This window comes from Ammodytes marinus, assembly GCF_949987685.1.
Source record: "Ammodytes marinus genome assembly, chromosome: 1".
In the NCBI taxonomy this organism is placed as follows: domain Eukaryota; kingdom Metazoa; phylum Chordata; class Actinopteri; order Uranoscopiformes; family Ammodytidae; genus Ammodytes; species Ammodytes marinus.
In genome coordinates, this window is record NC_137230.1 from 16,499,206 (window position 1) to 16,522,236 (window position 23,031).

The following is a 23,031-nucleotide window of genomic DNA, read 5'->3' on the forward strand; positions in this document are numbered from 1 at the left end:
TGCTTGTTCTTATTTTGCTTTTTGTTTTTATAATTTCTGCTGCTTAACGTTGTAAATGCTAAATATACCTTCTTTTTAGGATTGTTATATTTTTTCATAGGAACATACTGATGTCTAATGCAGGCAGTCAAAATTTTATTTTCCTCAAGTTATTCTACATGTTAGATGCCTCTATGTCCCCTACTTATCCGGAAATCATAAAGTTTGAGATGTTATGGAATTTCCTACACACCACAGCTGGTAGTTGAAGTTACTTTTTTTATATCTTAGATTCTATGAATTGTTTATATTTTTGGCTATATTTTGGTCCTACTTCTGTGAAAAAAATTAAGTGAAAGATTAAAAAAAGTGGCCACTGATTTACAGAAACTATTTGGTTTGTTTTTATCACACATATATTTGTCACAAAATATGACGTATTTTAATGTTGATGGTTAAAACAAATTTTTAGTGCTGAAAAACTTAAGTACTAGAATATTACTGGACTACTGCTTAAACATGTTTGGACATTCTTTCCTTCAGATTTTCCCACCTCTTGCATGTGAGAGTTTGCACATGCATAACGTGAACACAAACCTTTCCTATTTCACAAAACATACGTTGTCTCATTCAGTATATTTTCACAGTTTGAGTCTTCCTCTTGTGAGTTAATTATGTTCCACAGTAACTACAACCACTGCACACACAACAATGAGGCTGCTGCTAAAATCCATTCTTAATGGTGGAATTTTCTTTGCAAATAGCTTTAAATTGTCACTCATTACAAGCCAAAGACACAAACCATTAACTGGAGAGGAAAATTCAGGTAGCAATTTAGGGCAAAGAGTCATTTGGCAGAAGTAAGGCAGCAGAGGCAGCGAGCAGAACTAATTTCATCAAATATTAAACTTGGTTAGGAGACTCCTAGGACTCCAGTGGGATTACCCTGCAGCCTGGTGACATGAGGAGAGCTGGAGGATCATGGGATAATTCGTACAGGAAGCATAGGTAGCCATTTTGAAAAATAATTATTACAAAGTATTCAGAGAAAATATCCGATCTGGTTACTTTACCACACTGGTGAAAAAATACCTTATAAAGCTTTTGGCCATGTTAAAGTATATCTTGTTCCCTCTGCATGTGTCAACTTGAACATGATTTGTGTGATATGAAATTCGCAATAATATACTATATGACTGCAGTGTTCACTTTGTCAAGTATTTATAGATGTAGTCTTAATCATGATATAAACAGTTAGTTTTAATTTAGTTTATATTTAGTCAACCTTATCCTTTTTTATTATAAATCCATTTTTAGTCGACTAAAACTGTGGAGATTTTAGGTGAGTTGACAAATGTTGTGAACATTTGAGTTTAGTTTAATTTGAGAACAAGAAATAACATGTTAAAGTGTTTAATGCAAAGTGTCAGAGCTTGTTTCTTTCTTTGCATGTGTTATTAAGAAGGAGAAGGACGAACATACTTGTTAATGAGGTGCATGTGTGCGCAGAAATTAGCTATTGTAAACTGTTAAAGTGAACCTGCCAGATAAATGAAAATGCATTATTTGCCAAACTCAGCAGACAACAACAAAAAGTGGGAAAAAAAACGTCCAACTGCAAGAACAGAAGAAAAGTGTTGTATTAGGTAGATCCATTCAATAAACCTGCAAAATTCGTATCTTTTTTCATTATCTGAACAACATGTTAAACACATGGAAAGAGGTCATAAGGTAACTTCTTACTCTGCGTTGAAAAGTTAAAAAAGTCCATATGCTGTGATGACATGATTTCTAAAACACTTTCCATTATTCTAACAAATCTAAATATTAGTAGAGGAAGTGACACACAGACAGTCTCATTACAGTTTGTATGTGAGAGAGGAATGTTAATGCTTTAGATAAATGTAAACAAGGTAAATCATGTACACATACACTCACTCATACAATGCTCATACAAAGTAAGAAGGCATGACATATGAAATAGTGATGTTAATGCTGTTTTGATTTTCAGTTTACTGGAAGGAATAGGCTACTCATAGGAAATAAAAACAGAAAATAGAAAATAAGCATAAAAAAGTCCCAAAAATACTGATGTATAAGTACAAGCCAATGTTCATATATGGAAACTGAAATAAAATCATCATAAGATGAGTTGAGATGAGAGATTTCACACAGGGAAATTGAGGCTAATTTACTTATTAGGAGAAATGTTGTTTAGACCAACTCCAAAGTATTTAAATCATGTATTACTTTAGTGTTTTAATCCTGTTATGTAACAGGACTAAAAGTAAAACCATAAAACTTTGCTGCTTTGCTCAGTACAAATGTAATAATATTTAATATTATCCTGCTTTCCAAATATAACTTTTTGCATTTTTCTTGCTGCTGGAAAAAGGCAGGAGTGCCTGCAACTTTATTTTACTTGTATGACACACTTGTTATGTTTCAAGAATGCCTACAATGCCAACACTATATGTAAGTTTGAAGCATTCAAACCAAAACCACAGCTTGATTGTTGCAAATAACATATAAAGTGAAGGTTTGAAAGCGCAGTCTATTACAGTCTGTTACTCATCTCTGCAGCAAAGCGACTGCATAGATTTTATTCAGGAAAGTGAAGGTTTTCAATTCAGGTGGACATTTTAGGGCTATGGCAGGTGCTGTGTAAAGAAAAAGGTTTTTGGGGCAGAGTGAAGAGCATTACCCGCGGGTGGCCAGTAGTTTGGCACAATCCCATCACCCTCCATCGCCTCCGCTCAGCTCCTCCAGCTGAGGCCTACTTAGCACCATTCATAATGCATGGTCACCACCCACACCCCCACCCCCTAAACCCATGCTCCGGCCTGTCATGGCTTGTTCCCTTTGACAACTCAGCCCAACTCAACTTTTCCCCCAAAGAGGATGCGAACGGTTGCATAATTTAGATGCCGCCCGCTGTTTTGAAGGCTCATCTCTTATCAAAAATGTAGCAGAAAGAGTTTCTGGGGGAGTTTTATCTAAAGGGGCAATGGAAGATGTTCCAGTTGAGACAATGGATGTAGGCGTGGGCCAAAACTTTTACTTTGAAACTTTTCTGAAACATGTAGGCTAGACATCAGCATCATGCATGGCTGATTGCCCACATGCATACATGATAGACCTAAACGCAGGATTAGGAACAGAGACATCTACTGCATATTTAAAAACAAAAAATGTTGGGGTTAATTTAGAGTCTTACGAACACACTGCACTCCGCGGCGCGGCGGTTGGCCGCGTGAATCGCAGGTTCCGCGCCGCGTGATCATATTGGGTCATATTGTGTCCGCCGCCCGCCGTCCGACCAGAGTATCCTTGCCTTCTCCTACTCTGGGGCTCTGGGGATATGCTGGCGCTGGTGCTAACCGGTGCTGAGAGCACCAGTCTGCTGTGCTGATGGTGCTTTACCCAAGCTAACTGGTGCTAACTTGGTTCATAAAGCAAAACTGATAGCTGTACACAGCAGGCAACAGACACAGAGGCTATTCACAGAACTTATGGGAGCAAACTGTGACTATTATGTTTTCATCCATCATAATTTCCTCTGTCAGTCGTCTAGAAGAGAGTGACGTCGGGAGGAGCTCAACGCTGACTGGCTATCGCGGCGCGGCCGGCGGCAAAAAGTTCAATATTTTCAACTTCTGCGGCGGCCGCGGCGGCCGCGCCGCCCTAGCCGCGCCGCTTGCCGCCCATTCGCGCGACGGCGCGCGAAATACATTGACTTTCTATGTAAACTCGCCGCGCGGCGGTGTGCAGTGTGTTCGCACCTTTATGAGAGTATCTCATATTGATTCCAGCTGTTTTCTTATTGAAAGACTTGATTTTTATGTTGCCCTTCTCAGTTGTTTTCTACAAATCGATTACATTATAAGCAGGGGTATAAAGTAGCGAATTACATTTACTCGCGTTCCTGTAATTGAGTAGTTTTTTCATGTAGGCCTACTTGTAATTTTTTAAGTGATTTTTAAAACCTATACTTTTACTTTTACTTTGAGTATGTTTATTTTGAAGTATTGTACTTCGCTACATTTTATATCACCTGCGTTACTGAGTAAAAAAATTGTTAGGCTAAAGGAGAGAAAAGAAAATAAATATTGCGGGGGTTTTATTTTTACGGCACAATACCGGAAACTAACACAGTGAATGATCGACAGGAGGAGAGAACACATTGTGACTAAATGATAACAACAAACATTGCTTCCCTCTATCATTAAAACAAAACAATCCTAGTTAAACTATCATTGTACCGCACGTGAAGACGTGAAGGCTTTTAAATGCAGCGAACCTTTGATCCAGCCGTGCGATCGGCCCCTCCCTCACCTGATAGTTTAGCACAGTGCAGAGTAGGATGGAGACGGTTCGTGCTGCCGGGAGCTTTAAAAATCTTCCAGAAGACGGCAGAAAGTCAGGCTTTGGTCGAGAAGAAAGGTAAAATTAATAGACTAAAATAATGTGCAAGATATGTTACGCGCGGACACGCGAGTCAGATGACATGCGCGACCGTGAGAGAGAGAGAGAGAGAGAGAGAGAGAGAGAGAGAGAGAGAGAGAGAGAGAGAGAGAGAGAGAGAGAGAGAGAGAGAGAGAGAGAGAGAGAGAGAGAGAGAGAGAGAGAAAAGAAAAGAAGTCATATCCGACCCAGCTGCACCTCAAAACCAACAAGATATGTTACGCGCGGACACGCGAGTCAGATGACATACGCGACCGTGAGAGAGAGAGAGAAAAAAGGCATATGCGACCCAGCTGCACCTCAAAACATCACGACCTATTCGTTCACTCACTTTAAGTCGAATCCAAGTGGTCTATGACCAAGCAATACAGGAATAAAAAACACAGGAAGTTTAAAGCTCCTTGACTCTTGCCACCACAACAGTCATCAATTAAGAACACTATAGCCTACAATGCAACTTGCTTATCCAGCCAGCCATGAGCCAGCTCCATGAGATATAAATAAAATGTGCCCTCACATTCCTGCTAGCAAAACAAGTGCCCTATCAACAACATTTGCAACGGTTTATTTTGATTTTGACACTTATTTTATTTAATAATTAAAAATATGTTTTACTTATTTGCATTTTCCTTGTTTTCAGTCCAATAGGTTATGTTTTAAAGTCCAAAGTCATGGTTTCAAATGTTAAATAAGTGCATGTTGCAGTTCTTAAATCAATTAATAATTGTCTATAATAATTGTGATTACACAATGTCAATCAAAATAATCATGATTATAATTTGTCAAAATCGAGCAGCCTAACCTTGCAATGTCCATGATTTAGATCAATTATACACAATTACATTATTAGAACTGCAGCTGCAGTCTGTTTAGGTCTGTAGACCGGTTAATGATCAAAGGGTTGGAGGTTCGATCCCCGCCCTGTTGTTGTGTCCTTGGGCAAGACACTTCACCCACCTTGCCTCGTGTGAATGTTGATAGTTAGCCTGCTATCGGTGTATGAATGTGTGTGTGAATGGTAACGTGTAAATGGGAACAGGTCTCCCTTGCAAAAGAGTCTTTGGACTCAATGGGATATACCTGTATAAATAAAGGTTAAAAAAATCCCACATTAACAGACTATTTGCTCCATATTTGCTTATCTAAAGTATAATGACACAGTGTACATCCATACATGTGTGGTGACATGATTTGTTTAATTTGTGCACTTTAATTTGTAAAAGTGTTGCACTCATTAAACAAAACTAGTTTGAGATTTATATCCCCTTGTCTATAATGCCCTACACAGAAGAGACCCCTGCCCCCTCCCGCTGTTAAAAAGTAACTAGTAACTTGTACTTTAAGTACATTTTAAATCAGCTACTTTTTCACTTTTATGTAAGTAGATTTTTAGACTAGTACTTTTACTTAAGTAAAATTTCATCCAAGTAATCATACTTTTACTTGAGTAGAATATTTTTGTACTCTTTCCACCACTGATTATAAGTCAAGTCATTCCTTTTGCAGAAGAATCATTCTCCCTAAGATGTCTTTGAATGTCCAAATATGAAATCATGTGTCTGAGCATGTGTGTATTGGGGGGTGGGGGGATCAAGCCTATTTCATAAATCAGGTTATTGTTTCAATAGAGTTGAAAAAAAAATAAACAAAAGGCTCATTGAAGGTAACTCATGCAGCCGGTGTGACCACCTGCAGTTGGGCAGTTCAAGGTGAGTGAGGGTCACAAGCCGAAGAAAGATATTTAAGAGAGAGGGGGCGAACACCTGCTGAAAATATCTGACTTTACTCCACATGCGGCACATTGTATTTGCTGAGGTGCCAGACTATTGCCTTGTTGGGGAAAATACATAGGTAACTGAGAGTCTTTTTATTATTTTGTGGTGACAACTTCCCTGAAACCATAAACAAAATCCCATTTGCGATCAATTGCACAAATCTTGTTCCCAAACATAAACAAGGTGATCATAATGTTATTCTACTGCTCAAACCACTACACCACTTGCACCCCCAATATATAATTACTATTAATGCATTACTTATCCAATTATATAATATACATTTATCTGAAATGGGCCATTCTGCATAAGGAGTCATTTTGTTCAAGTCTGTTTTGTGAATATTATGGGCTTTTTACCTTGTCATCCTTTATTTTGTGTCAACACCGTCAGACACCAAAAACACAAATTAATTTCCCCTCAATTTATGCTAGACCCATGAGATGTATTGTGATCACAAGTATTCACCAAGACTGACAGAGGCCACACAACATATTTTCAAAATGTATATGAATATGCATTCTTTTATAACGATTTTCCTCTATGTTCTTTAGTTGAACTGTGTAATAGAATGTTTACTTTAAAATTAACAGCAATCAAGATGTGTTTCAAATTTCAAAACACATTCTCATGTTAGGTGACTGGTTAGATTTTCACATATGACCAACCATTCCTCCACAACTATGAAATATCATTATGTATTGTTATCAAAATAATATAAATCTGACGGAGTTGACACATATCTGATGGAGTTGACAAGTATATCTGACAGAGTTGACAAGTATATCTTATGAATTTGACATATCTGATGGTGGTGACAAACCCAGATAACCATCAAATACATAGAATAATCAATAACAGTGATTTTATAACAGCATATTATTGGTTGAGCGTTAATTCAAGATTCACATTACAGTCTTTCAATCAGACTTGCTCTAACACTTACACCAAATCACCTCATTTTGTATATCATCCTGTACTTTTTAAGAATCATCCATGACAAAAGAAGATTGTGAGAGTTTCCATAAATACAGTATTAGAATTATTATTATTTAATATAATTATAATAACTTGAAAACCACTCAAATATGATGCCTTCACATTGAATGTCAACTCCGTCATTGGCCTGTCACCACCGTCAGACAGGAAATCTGACGGAGTTGACATCTGACGGTGTTGACATATTTAATGTTTCTTAAACAAAACAAATTAATCTAGTAAACCATTTGGTTTTTCTGTTGATGATTGTTGCTAGTATGAACTACTTCAGGAAAATAAAATTACCGAAACATTTCAAATAACTTCTTCAGAAATTGTAAATCGGTGTTGACATATCATGGTTTTGACGCATGACTTTCAAGATTTGGAATGTAAAATATTCTAAAACTACAACACTTATCAGAGCCTGTCTGACTCTAATGTACTCTGCAGAGGTAGAATGTGACAAGAGGTCCTTCATAGTGACAGCTGCCCCTTATGTTGCCTGATTTTATTACATTTTACTGGATTGTCTGATGGTGTTGACAAAAAGTGTCTGACCACTTTGAAACCTTATAAAACATGAATGTGTTGAAGAAAAACAGTTTTTATTGATATGAGAGATTATTAAGTGTTGCTTTTGATGAAAAAAGCATGTTTTAATCATTAAAGTAAGTTTTTAATAGGTTTTATTGCACATTAAAGATTGAAACCTTCTCTGTGGACACATTTGGACGTTGTGAGAAGATAACAAGTGTCATATATTTGACATAATAATGATCAAATTAAATGTAAGGGGATAATTGTGCTCCAGACATTCTATTCTTAATCCCTAATAACATCTACAATTTTAAATATTTTTATTTTCTAAGATAACAGCAGTTACATATGCAAGACGACCTTTTGTCCCGGTTCTCAAGAATCACTGGTATATACAGTATATGAGGTTCTTTATGGACAATATATTTCTGTTGCATTAGGGATATTTGTCATGTTGTTTTCCAGCTCACATTGTGTTAACTTGGTGATGTGGAAGGATATACAGTAAAGGCGCACCTTTACATCATGCTTGGCTTGTTACCTGCACACACAGCAAAGAGTATTGCAGATCAAAGAGCTGCTACAGTGCTCTTAACTCATCTTATTAACTCGTCACACACAAGCTCTGCTGTGGCTCTGCCTTAGCATGCTACAGTGTCTATATAGCACGGGATCCGTGGCAAGTGCTTAAACATTATCCAAAACAAGAAGTAGTAGATAACATAGCTGTAAGCTCCATCTGAATAGCAACATCTAGTCACTTTCTTCTTTTGAGCTGCTTTTTGTTCTTGCCTAGTTCATTAATTTTGTCTAACTTATCATGTCTTATACAACCACAAAATGTTTTTACCACAGAATCCTGGGAGTCTTGGTTTTGTAGGGGACAACCTACCTTAATTTTTAAATGACCTGTCTCTAAAATTATTGTTTTTATTTGGCAAAAATGGAATTAAATGTTGTCAGTTTTTGTACAGGATGTACAATATATGGGAGAACGGGGTAATGTGAGACACTTTTTACATTTGCTCCCCTCTAAGGGAGCTAAAATGATTTATCAGTCAAATGTACACATTTCCCATTAATTCAGGATGCTTCCTAGAAAAGAGCATTAGCAGAATTTATTCATGACGAACGGCAGTGAAAATATAATTGTTTAAAAAAAAGTTGTCTTGTGTCTCAGTTTACCCCAGCTGTGGGGTAAACTGAGACAGACCAGAGAAATCAAGGGGTAAACTGATCCACTTAATTTTCCACTCAGAAACTACCATAACAACACATGTTGTAACAGTTAGAATCCTGACAGCTAGCTTGAAAACCAAATATTCCAAAACTAATGTCGGACTAGTAACAGAATCATGGAGTTTGGTCAATTAAGCAAAACATTTTTCTAAACACTTGAAAGTAACTCTGATCAAATACAACATATAATTCATATTCAATAATTAACATTCAAATGACAGATAGAACCATAGAGCCAGATAGTGTCTGGGGGAAAAGAACAATCAGAACCAGCTAGAACAGCCTGGGACTCGGAACACAGGACTAGACCAAGCTGTCATTTTCCATATTTTGAGTCTTTGATTAATATTTTTCTGCATTTGTTTTATTGGGATCATTCATTGAATAAAGACATATTACTTAGAGTCTAATGATTTTAAAGGTCACTCTCCTGTCCCCCACATACATACGTGCCAAACCATGCCCTTGCCGACACCCCTTCAACCATTCAACCCCCACCTCCAGCCCACATTGTCTTTTGTCTTATTCAAACTAGCCTCCTTGCTACCTCAAATATAATGGATTCATTAAAAGAGGGCACTGGGCGCCCTTAGCTCAGTTGGTAGGGCGTCCCCCCCGGACCGGGCCCAGCAGCAGACCCGGGTTCGATTCCCGCCCACGGTCGTTCTCTGCATGTCACTCCCCTCTCTGCCCCATTTCACCTCTGTCTCTCTGCACTATCAATAAAGCATAGAAATGCCCAAAAATATATTTAAAAAAAAAAAAAAAAAAAAAAAAAAAAAAGAGCGCACAGACACTAGCCCCTTTTACACAACCAGTGAAAGCCGGGAATATGCCGGCCTTTCGGCCCTCCACCCTGCTGTATAAATGCGACAGTTGCGGAACGAGGGAAGAAAGGTGCGAGTGATCGTTCCGGGAATTTTACTACCTCGGGGGGTAGTAAGATTCCCGACACTATCAGTTCCGCCTCTCTGTTTAAATGCTCCAGCTTGTTGTTGCGGAACAGGGGGGCGTTTGACGTTCCATAGCCTATGTTCTAAACATGCGACCATGTTAGCAGTTGAAGGACGTGTGTTTAACATTAATCACGGCGGCCTGATGTCCCATAAAAATCACCAAATAAAAGGAACGGCGTATAATCTATCTGATCATGAGGTCCGTTGCTCAATCCAAACCCCCACGCTTCATTTTGCAGAGTGTATGAGTCTATTTCTGCCCAGGAGAAGTTGTACAATGGGAAAGCTAGGCTAGGCTAAGTAAGGGATAAAGTATAGCGAACGGGTCACTTGCTAGAAATAAAGACCGACAAGCTGAAGCAGGAGCACGACGCGCAGCGGAGGGCTCTTGTTCAGCTTGACCTAGTAACCGGGGAATAGTCTGCTCGCCCCGCTAGACTGTCTGCTTCAGCTGACTGAAGGCTCCGGCTCAGCTGTTAGCCACAGAGCTACTGTTTTGATAACACAACTCAAGACGTGAAGAGGTGAAGCGGATTGATTTTGTCAGTTTGGTTAACAGTCCCAGTGATGTTGGACTCAGCGCGTAGCGAGATCAACCGGCACATCGTGGGGACAGTAAAATACGGCCCTCTTACAGCAAGCTCCAGCACTTCTGCTCTCAATTCACCAGCCAGTGTTGTTGTTGAATAAGCAGCTGACCGGCGCGGCGCTAAATGTTTACGTCACACCTGACGCTGCTTACGCTGTTGTGTCACACATGACACTCCCCCCACTCCCCTCGTTCCGGAATGTGGAGCTCTGTGCTTTCACTCCGGAACGCTGTGTAAAAGGGACACAACACGCTGCCTTTGCTTGGTTCTGTGTAAATAACACTTAACCAAGGAGAGCCGGCAAATTGCCGCTCTTTCGTTTCGTCAATATGCTGCAATCTCTGTGTAAAAGGGGCTACTGTCTCACTTTACCCCACTGCCACAATTTGAGAAAAAACTAACTCGTAGAAATTCAGGCTAATCTTTAGCTAGCATCATCACATGGTTGCATATGTTGGTAGTTCATCAACATGTATGATAGAAGTTTTTCTACCTGAATCAATTTGCTTTGGCACAACAATCGATTAAGTTGACAGCAAGAAAATGTACTTTTACATGCAAAAAAGACATTTTTGTGAAAAAAACATGCTTACAACATCACCATGAGGTCCTCTCTTTTATGGCCACGGGGAAATGAGAGGGGCTTGAAAACATATCTCAGATGACCAAAAATGTGTTCCATTGCCTAGATACAGGGGGTGTCTCACATTACCCGATGGCTCACATTCCCCCGTTCTCCCCTATATTTCACTTTTGTCTCATATTCAAAATGTTTTCTAGAGAGGCCTCCAGAGACTAGGGGGCCCTAAGCAACAATTTGTATCGCTTAGTGCCGGCTCTGTCTGGCACACAGATAAGGAAGCAAATAAAAAAAGCTACATTCAGGTTTATGATGAATTGTTATCGAAACCTCACAGCAATAACCCTCTGGGTGTTTAAGGTTTTTTTGGGACGTGAAGTTTTGTCATGTTTAGAAATGACTGTGTCACGAATTTTGACAGAGGTTAAAGAGCAACTTGGATTAAGAGCCTGGCTGAATGTTTCCAGACCTGTTTTTACTACTTGATTGCCTCTCCACAGAAAACAGTTCATCCCCACTACCTTATTAGGTAAGCAGTGACAAGCGGCTATTGTTACAAAGCAGAACCAGACCAGCACGTCTTCGAGAACATTTTAACTTTGGTGAAAACAGACTAGATGGATTACAGTTTCAAATAAATATCACTGACGATCAAAACAAGCTTAATGGCTTCTGAGATGAACGACTTTTCATTGCCTTGGGATCAGAACCTTGTGTCACCAAAGAGTGAATTCTTTAGAATCAATTTATGTGAAACATGTAGGGCCAGATTTATATTAGCTTTATCTTTTATTTTGAGTGTGTCCAATTGGGTCAACAAAACATTTTTCAAGCCTGAGAGTTTTGAGGTTTTGCACAAAGTGACAACATTGAGTCTTAAAACAAGAAACATTGTCCAAAATTGGTGTTAAAGCTTGTATTATTATTTCAGAGCCATGTAAATATTTAGCCCCCCTCTGAAAGAAATCAGACCATGCCAATATACTGTGCTGTACAACAAAACCTGCTATTATGAGCCAGCAGCAACAGTAGCTTCATATCCATAATAGGTCACATCAGCTGCACGGCTTGTAATTATTGTTTACTGCAACTCGGCTCCATTTATGGTGAAACTGTCTTGATCTGGTTGTGAGTAGTGGGTCTGTAATCTCTGGGAATTGCACGCTGGTCACAAAATTACTCCCATGGATGAGAAGATTATTTAATAATTCCTGAATCCCAGTAAGGTCAGGATTTCACACACCAGTGAGGGGCTTTGGCTTAGGACCTGGAAGGTAAGTGGTGCAGTCATTGAGAGAAGTAATGTTGTCGACATTGTACAGCCGTCGGGCTGCAGGTGCTGCTGTTCAGCATACCAAGGTCATGTTCTCTCTGTACTTATATTTTCAGGAATTTGAGGAGGCAATACTTTCCTAAAGTGCAGTTTATAGTTTATAATGAAAATTAAACTTGGCAACGCATGTGTAACTTCTGATAATATCAACAATCCAGTGTAAGAACAGGTCTGTAATTTTGGTAACCTAAAAGCAAGACCAAGTCATGACCAAAGCCAGAGTGTATCAAGACCGAGACAAGACATCTCAAGACTTTGGACTAAGGCAGGGCTAGACCTAATCCCAAACTGCTGGGGGTTAAACAGCAGTTTAACAATTTCAGATTACAAATTAGTCAAATTGTTGGCTTAATTTTATTTATTTTATTCATAGTGCAGAGAGACAGAGATGAAATGTAGCATAGAGGGGAATGGCGTGCAGAGAACTGACCACAGGTCGGATTCGAACCGGGTCTGCTGCAAGGACTGAACCTCATTACATGGAGAGGACTCTCTAACCACTATGCTACACCACGAGTGCCCCTAGTTGTTACAGAAACAGAAAGTTTCACATCCAACAATTATAATGTTAACACATACAGTACATCAGACAAGTCACAGGCAATTTAGTGAATCCCCAGCAATTGTAGTCTTGACAGGTTTTGAAATAGAATCCAAGTTCCCTTTTTCTGAGACCAAGATGAAACTGAGTAGAAATTTGGTCGATTCCGAGACCAGACTGATACCTTCAAAAAGTGGTCTTGAGACCCATGCCGATTTTACACTACAACACTGGTATTTAGCACCCTTTCCATCACGTTTGTCCTCCTTTAAAGAATAATAAAGGTATACACATGTATAGATTAAAGTTTAAAATATAATCATAATATAAATTAAAGTTTATTTTTTTTGGAAGTTATTCAAACTAATTTAACTTTTGAGTTGAAGGTTTACACTCAACAGAATTCTACGTCATTAATATAATTTTTTTATAAATGCCTGCAATGATAGACACCTAGGCCCTGTACTTTATCAGTACAACAAATATATACACTAAACAACTGTATTAGTTTAAGAGGAATGCCAGCTGTTGAACATTTACTGGCTACAGTTCAAATCATGTGTCTCCTCCTGAGCTGTAAACCATCTTGGACAGTGATACGTGGCTAAAACTCTGAAGATCAGTTACTGGATCCAGATCAAAGGCTTTGAACTGGCAACAAGTCTCATGTCATGTTTAGCCTTGTATGCTAACTGGTGTTCCCCCCCTGTGGGATTGAGGGAGAGATGGGAAGATGATTGCATTGTGGGGACACACTCCCCCTCGTTCCTGTCTGCTTCAGCCGCTTATACTCCCCCCCCTCTTTTTTACTCATCCTTCCTCCTCCTCTTCCTCCTGCCCATCCTCCAGCGCTAGCAGGATAACATACCGCCTGCCTCTTGTTTGGATAAGTTAATGCTGAGATGTCAGCTTGGATTCTGATGTATACCACCTGCCTTGACCTTCAGCTGACCCTGTACTACAGCTCCCACTGCAGAGACATTCCAGTGCTTTTCTGGGGCTGTGTTTACACTGCAACAATTTGCTCCGCTCTCTCTCTCTCATTGCTTCATCACAGTGGACACTGAGGGGCCTCCGGTCCGGAGTCATCCTACTACCCGTGTGTTGTTCTGTAGGAGGAAGTGTTGTGTTCAAGAGTGTAAATATTAAGGCTTAGACAAAAAAAATAATACTTAAACCAGGATTTCTCCATCTTAATGCAAGTTCGATCAAATTACTTTTTAGGAAAAAATGTAATCCCACTGAAGATGAAAATTAATAGGAATTTTACAAAAAACTAAATTTATGAAAAAAACACATTATTTATGTCAAATGAACAAATGAGCCCCAACGTTTATTGTAACATTAAAATAAGTTCCTTGGTCCAGGAAAAAAAAGTATATTGATATCCAATTTTGATATTTCTTTTGTGTCATTCAAAATACACAACTAAAAAGCCCACAATAATAATGTGTCACTTAGATGTCGCCCCTTGACCATATCAGATCATGCCATGCTGATGTGCATGAAATTGATGAGAGAAGAGGCATTTGTAAAAAAAAATATAAAAAATAATTACAAATGCTTTGAAATTTTAAATCGCAAAGTCAGAAAAACCTATTCTCAGCATTTTTATTACTTTTGAAAGATTGATTTAGACATTCTAATACCATTTTAAGACTGTTTTTTAATTAACACGTTTTTTTTCTTTGTAAGGGGCAATTTTCAAGCTTTATTGATAGTTTAGAGACAGAGGTGAAATGGGGTACAGAGCGGAGTGACATGCAAAGAACGACCACGGGTCAAACTTGAACCGAGGTTTAATGCGATGAGGACTGAGCCTCATATGGGGGACGGTCTAACTACTACACCACGAGCGCTCCCCTTTTAAGCTTTTTAATGATATTCAGGAACCATGTTAAACTATCCTAGATCTGCCAGGTTTAGAGAAACTGGTAAGGGGAGGGGGGAGGTCATTGGACTGGACATCTCTGTTTCATGATCAGCCTCAGGAGGGGGAGGCCTGAGAGCGGCTCTAGTAATTCAGATGCCAAGGTCCTCCCACTCAACACTGTGAGAGCTCATGTGAACACCATGACCTCACTGCATCTGCTCTATAAATGAATTAGTGCTGTTGATTTACAATTTTAAGTCCAAGATCCTGAGCGAAAGATTAACATTGAATGAAATTAAGTTTTCTTATCAGGAGGCCCGACAAAGTCTTTATCTTGGATGGTGTTAATCCAATAACCACAACGACAGTTGTTCGAGTTTAGACTTTTACTGAACGTTAGCATATCACATGCACAACCATGGCCGTCGCCATTATTCACAGTCAGAGAACAGCTACAACGCTTGCCGCGCACGCGCAGTAGATAACATGCAACTTAACAATCTCCCCTTTTTCTTTAAAGAAAAACATTTTTTTTCAAAACTAAGAACATTTCAGTGTAACACTTTCCAAGAAATAGAACATTAACATAGGTTATCTTTTAAACCTACAACAGCTAAACAGGTTTGATTAAATGACACTTTTAATGACCAAACTCTGTGATGGTAGTCTATTGTCAAGTTCATTTAGCCTTTAAGATGCAGTACACCTTCGCTGAGGGCCCTCAGCAGACTTAGTGCAGAAGTCCCTGTCTTCGTCAAGCAGTTAGCAAGCTGTTCCTTGGTAGGTGACCACATGATCTGCTGAACAGCTCCAGAGTGCATGAGCTCCTTAATACTGCTGATTTCGAGGCGGAGTCTCTTTTCCGTGACAGATTTTGTAGACTTGACAGCATCGAGAAGGGAATGATTATCCGTTACACACACAATGGGCAAGTTGCTGTGTGTGCAGTCCCCAGTAGTAAGCTCTGAGTAGATAGTAGCTAGAAAAACTGCACTGTCAATCCCATCTGCAAGTGCCAATGTCTCTCCTGCTAACGTACTCCGTACCACTCTCCTGATGCGTTTTGACTGCCAGCATATTGGTGAGAACTTCCCATCTTCTCCCATAAGCATAATAAAATGTCCACCCTGTGTTCCTCCATCCGCGAGGTTCCCCATTGAGGAATCACTGAACACGACTAGTTTGAGGGAACAGTTTTCTCCCAAGTACTGAAACCTCAAGGTCACCTCTTCTGATTTTAGTTTTCTGATGAGTTTGTTTGCACAGTGCAGGGTTTGGACAGTGGCATGCTTTGTGTTAGATGCCAAGATGGATATGTCACACATAATGTCGGGTCTGCTCTGTCTTGCTACCCACAATATCTGGCCAATCTTTGATTTAAGCATGTCGAGCTCGATTTCTGTTAAAGGAGCCTCACGCTGTGTTGCTCTGGTGGGGTCCACAGGAATAGGTTGAAGACTTTTTATGTATGTACTTTGTTGGACTTGTATCTCATCCTTCAGGGAATGAACCTGCATTCCAATGTAGCTGAAGCTGTGGTGTTCTTCACGCCCAACTTGAAAAGCATCTTTCAATTGGGGGATGACAGCTGTGGAGAACGCATGTGAACCACCCCAGATAAAGTCATCCACATGAGCTGCAAGGACCCCCATTACATTACAGGAATCATCCAGCCAGTAGAATACTGCTGGATCAACTTTTGACACAGTAGCTCCCAACTGCTGCATAGTGTCTTTCACTCTATTGTACCAGTACAAAGAGGCATCTGTAAGGCCATAAACACACTTCTTTAACTTCCATACAGTTCCTTTGCTCTGTGCTTCTTGGGGTGGGCGAATGTGGACATTTCGGGTTAACTCTTTACCTTGTAAAAAGGCTGCTTTAATGTCCATGGAGTTCAGCTGCCATTTATTTTGACATATGACAGCCATGATCATCTTTAGAGATTCTGAAGCACATGTAGGCGAGTCTTTGGGAAGGTCTTGTGTGTTTCTTTCTTCAAAGCCTCTCGCAACTAGTCTGGCTTTAGGTACAATGCCATCAGGTGTTTCCTTAAGTGTGCACACCCATCTTGTTGAGATGCATTTCTGACCCTCATCTTTCACCTCTTCAAACACATCATTTTTTCTCCAGTTGCTGAGTTCATTGTGTTTGGCAGGTATAAAGGCGTCATCATCCACTATCAGTATGTCATCCTCAGTGTAATCAGTACATACCTTGGCATGCTCAGACTGAATAACATGAAGATCTTTTATTTGTCCTAAGTCAACTGACCTTGTTGTGCCTTCAGTTTCCTCGGGCTCACTGTACTGCACATTATAACAGTGTTTGTGTTTTCCAGTGGCCTTTCCTGCCCGGCTGAGAATTGTTCCAGTGTGGGTTTGGCCACTTTCATTGTCTGTGTATTGAACCAACTGTCCAGCTTTCAGCCTCAAGCCTTCACAAGTCGCGGTTGAGTTTATCCGCGACGTGACAGGTTGATCAAGATCACTCCCTCCAGGCTGTACTGATGCATGAGGGGGTTCAGTGTTATCCTCAGCATCAAGGTGTTCATCAATTGTAGGTTCCGCTTCCTGTAATTCATTGTCACTGTCATAGTTATGATCATTGAGTCCAACTGCTGGTGTCACTGTACGTTTTTCATTTTCAATTATTTGATCTCCCTTTTTATTTTCTTCCAGCTCTGGGTGATCCACTTTTCTGAGCCTAGACTGGTGCACTCGAATGTAGGTTCCCCCATGTCTGACGAAAATCACCACACCATCTTGGCCGATGACTACACCTGGACCTTTCCACTCGTTACAGTCTACTCTCTTATAGTATACTTTGTCCCCTGTTTCGTATCTGTCATCATTGGGCCGTAGTTGTTTGCGAAGGGCTCTTCGGATCCTCTCAGAGCTTTCAGCTTCTGTAAACGCTCTCCTCGTAGCATGTAATGTCGTGATGTGTTGGGCTACCCAAGTATTCAAACTTGTTTCCAGAGCTGGAGGCTTATCGGTAAGGATTGAAGGCAAATTTGGGTTCTGCCCAAACACTAGCTGGTAGGGGCTGTAACCATGTACATTGTGCATCGAGTTTTTTGCCATCAAGGCCCAATCTAGGGCTGTCTTCCAGTCACATTGGTTGTCTTTCTTCACCTTCAGCAAAATGTCAGTCAGAGTTTGATTATGCCTTTCCAGTAGGCCGTTGCTCCATGGGCTGTATGCTGCAGTGGTTTTCACTTCAATGTTAAATTTTTCAGCCATGTCCCTCATTTCTTCGTTGTTGAATTCACCTCCATTATCACTGAATAACCTGCGCGGAGGACCATGGATACTTATCCAGCAGTGAATAAATTGCTTCACTATTTCCCTGGGTTTTTTCGTGGTGATAACACTTCCTGCGCTGAAGCGTGTGAAGTGGTCGATAGCATGGAGATACCAAACTCCCGGTTCAAGCTCATGCAAGTCCACAGCAACAGTTTCATTGTAAGTTGAGGCCATTGGCAAACCCACCACTGGCTTGCGTTTTGGTTTGCTGTACCTGATGCATGTTTCACAGTTTTTTACAATGTCTCTGAGTATTGTGTTGCTTTCCTCATCATTATTACCTGCACAGGCCAGTAGTTTTTGTAGTCTTTCAACTGAAGCATGTCCAAATTGTTTATGCAGTTTCACCAGGACTGTCTTTTTTTCCTTTGTTGTCATGTTTTCTGTCACAGTGAGAACTTCATCCTCATCTTTTTGGGTCTCACTTTCCTCTGCATCACTGTCATCTCTCAAGTTCACACAATAATGTCCTGAAGATGTCAGCTCAAGCTTAACGGGTTGTTCAAACATTGTCGCTTTGTCATGCGCAATGTCCAAAACGGCACTTGCTCTTTTCAACGAAGTCTTGCTTAAAAGCATGGGTATATCTGCAGGGACAACTTCTGTTTCAATTTTGCATTTAGTCTGTCCTATCTTCGCTGGAATAATCACTTTCCTCGTGGAGTGGACCACTTTCCCATCACCAAATCTGAAAGGTCTAGCACTCTGTTTGTCATTAACTTTTTGTAACTCACTCTGTGGCAGTTCACGGATGTAATCATCAAGCCATTTTTCTCCACATACAGTTCTTGTACAGGCTGTGTCAATCACAGCTGATCCCAACGCCTCCACCATGAAGACTTCTGTGTCAGACAAAACGTTTGAAAACAAAGTAATGTTGCATTCTTCAACATCATTTTTTATCCCTTCATCTGTTGTAAGTTTTACATGTTCCTTTTTGTTTGGACAATCCTTTGCCCAGTGATAAGTGCTCTGACATATTGCACATCTAGATCTCCTCCCATGTTTGTCGAGTGGGTTTGTGCCCTGAACCACCGTTTGTAACTGTTGCAAGTTTGACCTACTCTCCCGTCTGCCTGTGTATCTTGTGTAGTAGGCAGCATCACTAGAATCTTCACTCATTCGCAGCGCACTGCTGCCCTCTTGCGGTGGTGTAACGTTATCGCCAAAAATTCTCTTCAAGGCTGATTTCATGTCGACGTAAGAGACGCTTGGGCAAGCTGTAAGCGCTAACTGTTTATCTTTCACATTAAGTCCCGCAGTATCCAGTAGCTTGAAGGCTAACACTGCATCTGGAAGCTCCATTTTAAACTTACGTAGCTTGTTGTAGCGATGTTCAAATTCGATGATGTAATCCACCATTGAAGTACTGCTTCCTCTAGCGATCCGGTCGAACTGTGTGTACGCCTCGTACTGCCGGTCCTTTTCTTCTTTCAAAAACACCGAGTCCAATTTAGTCAGAAGTGCAGTCATTCCCGTGTCGGAATTTAAGTCGCCAGCAGCAATTTCCAGAGCGCTAGCCTTGGCTCTCCCCTTTAGCGACAAGGTAACCGCCAAGGCTTGCTTCTTTTTATCCAGTTCGGTGACGAGTCTCCATATTTCGATCTCATTTTTCCAGCTTTCGTATGACGTCTTCTCGTCAAACGGTGGCGGAATTTTGTAATTCACAGCAGCGGCCATCCTCTGCTACCAATGTTAATCCAATAACCACAACGACAGTTGTTCGAGTTTAGACTTTTACTGAACGTTAGCATATCACATGCACAACCATGGCCGTCGCCATTATTCACAGTCAGAGAACAGCTACAACGCTTGCCGCGCACGCGCAGTAGATAACATGCAACTTAACAGATGGGACTCAAATATGTCAATGAAATGGGGCAATGTCACTAACACACAGTCTGCTAATAGAAACTTGGCAAGGACAAGTGTTTAAACAAAATATTTCTTCTTCTTCTTCTTATTAGTTTATGTAAAGGAAGACATTTTTGCCACGAGTGGTAGGTTACAGTTGAAGGCCTACATGCTGCTGCCATAACAACTCCTATTTGTGCCACGGCCACCATTTTGTCAAATCTGTGACGAGCAAATATAGAAAGACAATTTATATCTGCTCTTGTTGTCTGTGTCCAATGTGTTGCTAATGCAATATTGGAACTGTTAGGCTATCCACAGTATACTATTCTTTTAGCTTTTATGGAATGTGTGTATGTGTTAAATAACAACAGTATTGTGCTTCTTATGAGGACTTTATGTTGATCCATACGGATAGGCAGGCCTAATACTGTTGTTATTGGGTTTATTTGACAACTAGTCTATACATTTATTTACTTATTTCCTAGTTACTATAGGCTAATAATTCATACATTGAATTCATCAATGAATCACATTTATTTTCCAATGAGAGGAAAGTTTTACCACTTTAATAGCCTAAATTAATGACATAATGTAGGCTGCAAACAAAAATGTGTGACTAAACATAGGCTATTATTGTATCACTTCTCATACTTACAACAGGAAAAATGTGGGCGACACGGATTATCATTATGTTAGTGTGGGCTTTATACGTTAAAACACAAATAAATTAAAAGTGAAGATTTTTTACAAAGGATTCATGTAGGCTAATTGTTGGACAACATGTTGGTGGCAAAAAGGCTTTGAAACATCACTGTGTAAAGGAGATACAATTATTCTCAGTCACTAACAGTCAACTAAATATATACAAATTTGAACTTTTAATCGGTGGGGATTGTGAGGGTGGAATTTGTATTTATTATTGATAAAATCCTGTCTGCTGAAGCTGTAGAGTCAAATATCAACCAATCAGCCAAGCATGGGAATATAAAGCCCTTGATGGAGCACATACTAAGTTTGTTGCCTATTATTATTTGTTGATACATGAGAAAACACAACATTTAAAATGCCTTTATCTGAGCTTTAAGCAAAACCTTTTCGTACCTAACCTTTTAGTGACCATGTCTTACAGCACGTGTACAACAGCATTAACAACAGCTGGTTTCAATCCAGTCATGACCACCTACATGGTGTGTAACTGAGTACCAATTACAGATCACACACCAAAGAAAAGACACTCAGTGGCCGACCCTTTCACCACCTGCTCAAAACTCAACAGATGACATATAACTCACTATCGCCAAGTGCCACTGCCAACACCACTAGACTGTTAGAATATGCAAAATGTTGATCATCCAATCATACCCCATGACATAATAACCATTTTGTCACATACTGTGGGTAATATGTTGTACAAATGTATGTGATTTAAAGAAAAATACATATTTCATAGACAATAAATTGAATCCAAGTGGTAATTTTTTTTTTTTAGATTTGTCTTGTCTTTGACCATCTGTAATGTTCAGTATAGCTATTCTTGTTAATTGGTTGGATCCGATGTTGATACAAAATGCACTTTCTATTCCACATCATTCCGGTTGCTAGCTGTGCAGTAAGCCTATCTGCAGATATAATATCTCATACAGCTAACAGCCCTTTTTTCTGGAGAACAAAAACCTCACAATATTTAAACTGTGAACACTATCGCCATCAAGTGGTAAGTAACAAGTGGCACTTAAAAAGGGACAAATGGAAGACTGAAGGATGTGGTGCTGACTGAGCCTGTAAATGCAAGGAATTGTTTATTATCTGACTCATGAAGCCTAACATACATAACCTAGCAAAACTTCCATACGGTCTCTCCGTAATCCACGTAAAAAGTTAAATTATTTGAATGTATATTACAGCCATACCGGACAGAAATATAACGGAGGGGAGGAGTTTTTGAGACTATACGTAGATTGTATGTATGTGGAAACGAGGCGTATCCTATACTATATTTCTGTATAGGTCCATGATCCTATACAGCCCAATTTCAAAAATACTGAAGTATTCCTGTAAAGATGCACTCGTTGGAATAATAGCTCTATCATGTGGTGATAAAAAAAAACTTTACTTCAAAGTACGGAGCTAGTCTGAACAAGACATGCTATATACAGGTCCTTCTCATATAATTAGCATATTGTGATAAAGTTGATTATTTTCCATAATGTAATGATAATAATTGAACTTTCATATATTTTAGATTCATTGCACACCAACTGAAATATTTCAGGTCTTTTGTTGTTTTAATACTGATGATTTTGGCATACAGCTCATGAAAACCCCAAATTCCTATCTCAAAAAATTAGCATATCATGAAAAGGTACTCTAAACGAGCTCTTAACCTAATCATCTGAATCAACTAATTAACTCTAAACACCTGCAAAAGATTCCTGAGGCTTTTAAAAACTCCCAGCCTGGTTCATTACTCAAAACCGCAATCATGGGTAAGACTGCCGACCTGACTGCTGTCCAGAAGGCCATCATTGACACCCTCAAGCAAGAGGGTAAGACACAGAAATAAATTTCTGAGCGAATAGGCTATTCCCAGAGTGCTGTATCAAGGCACCTCAGTGGGAAGTCTGTGGGAAGGAAAAAGTGTGGCAGAAAACGCTGCACAACCAGAAGAGGTGACATGACCCTGAGGAGGATTGTGGAGAAGGGCCGATTCCAGACCTTGGGGGACCTGCGGAAGCAGTGGACTGAGTCTGGAGTAGAAACATCCAGAGCCACCGTGCACAGGCGTGTGCAGGAAATGGGCTACAGGTGCCGCATTCCCCAGGTCAAGCCACTTTTGAACCAGAAACAGCGGCAGAAGCGCCTGACCTGGGCTACAGAGAAGCAGCACTGGACTGTTGCTCAGTGGTCCAAAGTACTTTTTTCGGATGAAAGCAAATTTTGCATGTCATTCGGAAATCAAGGTGCCAGTCTGGAGGAAGACTGGGGAGAAGGAAATGCCAAAATGCCTGAAGTCCAGTG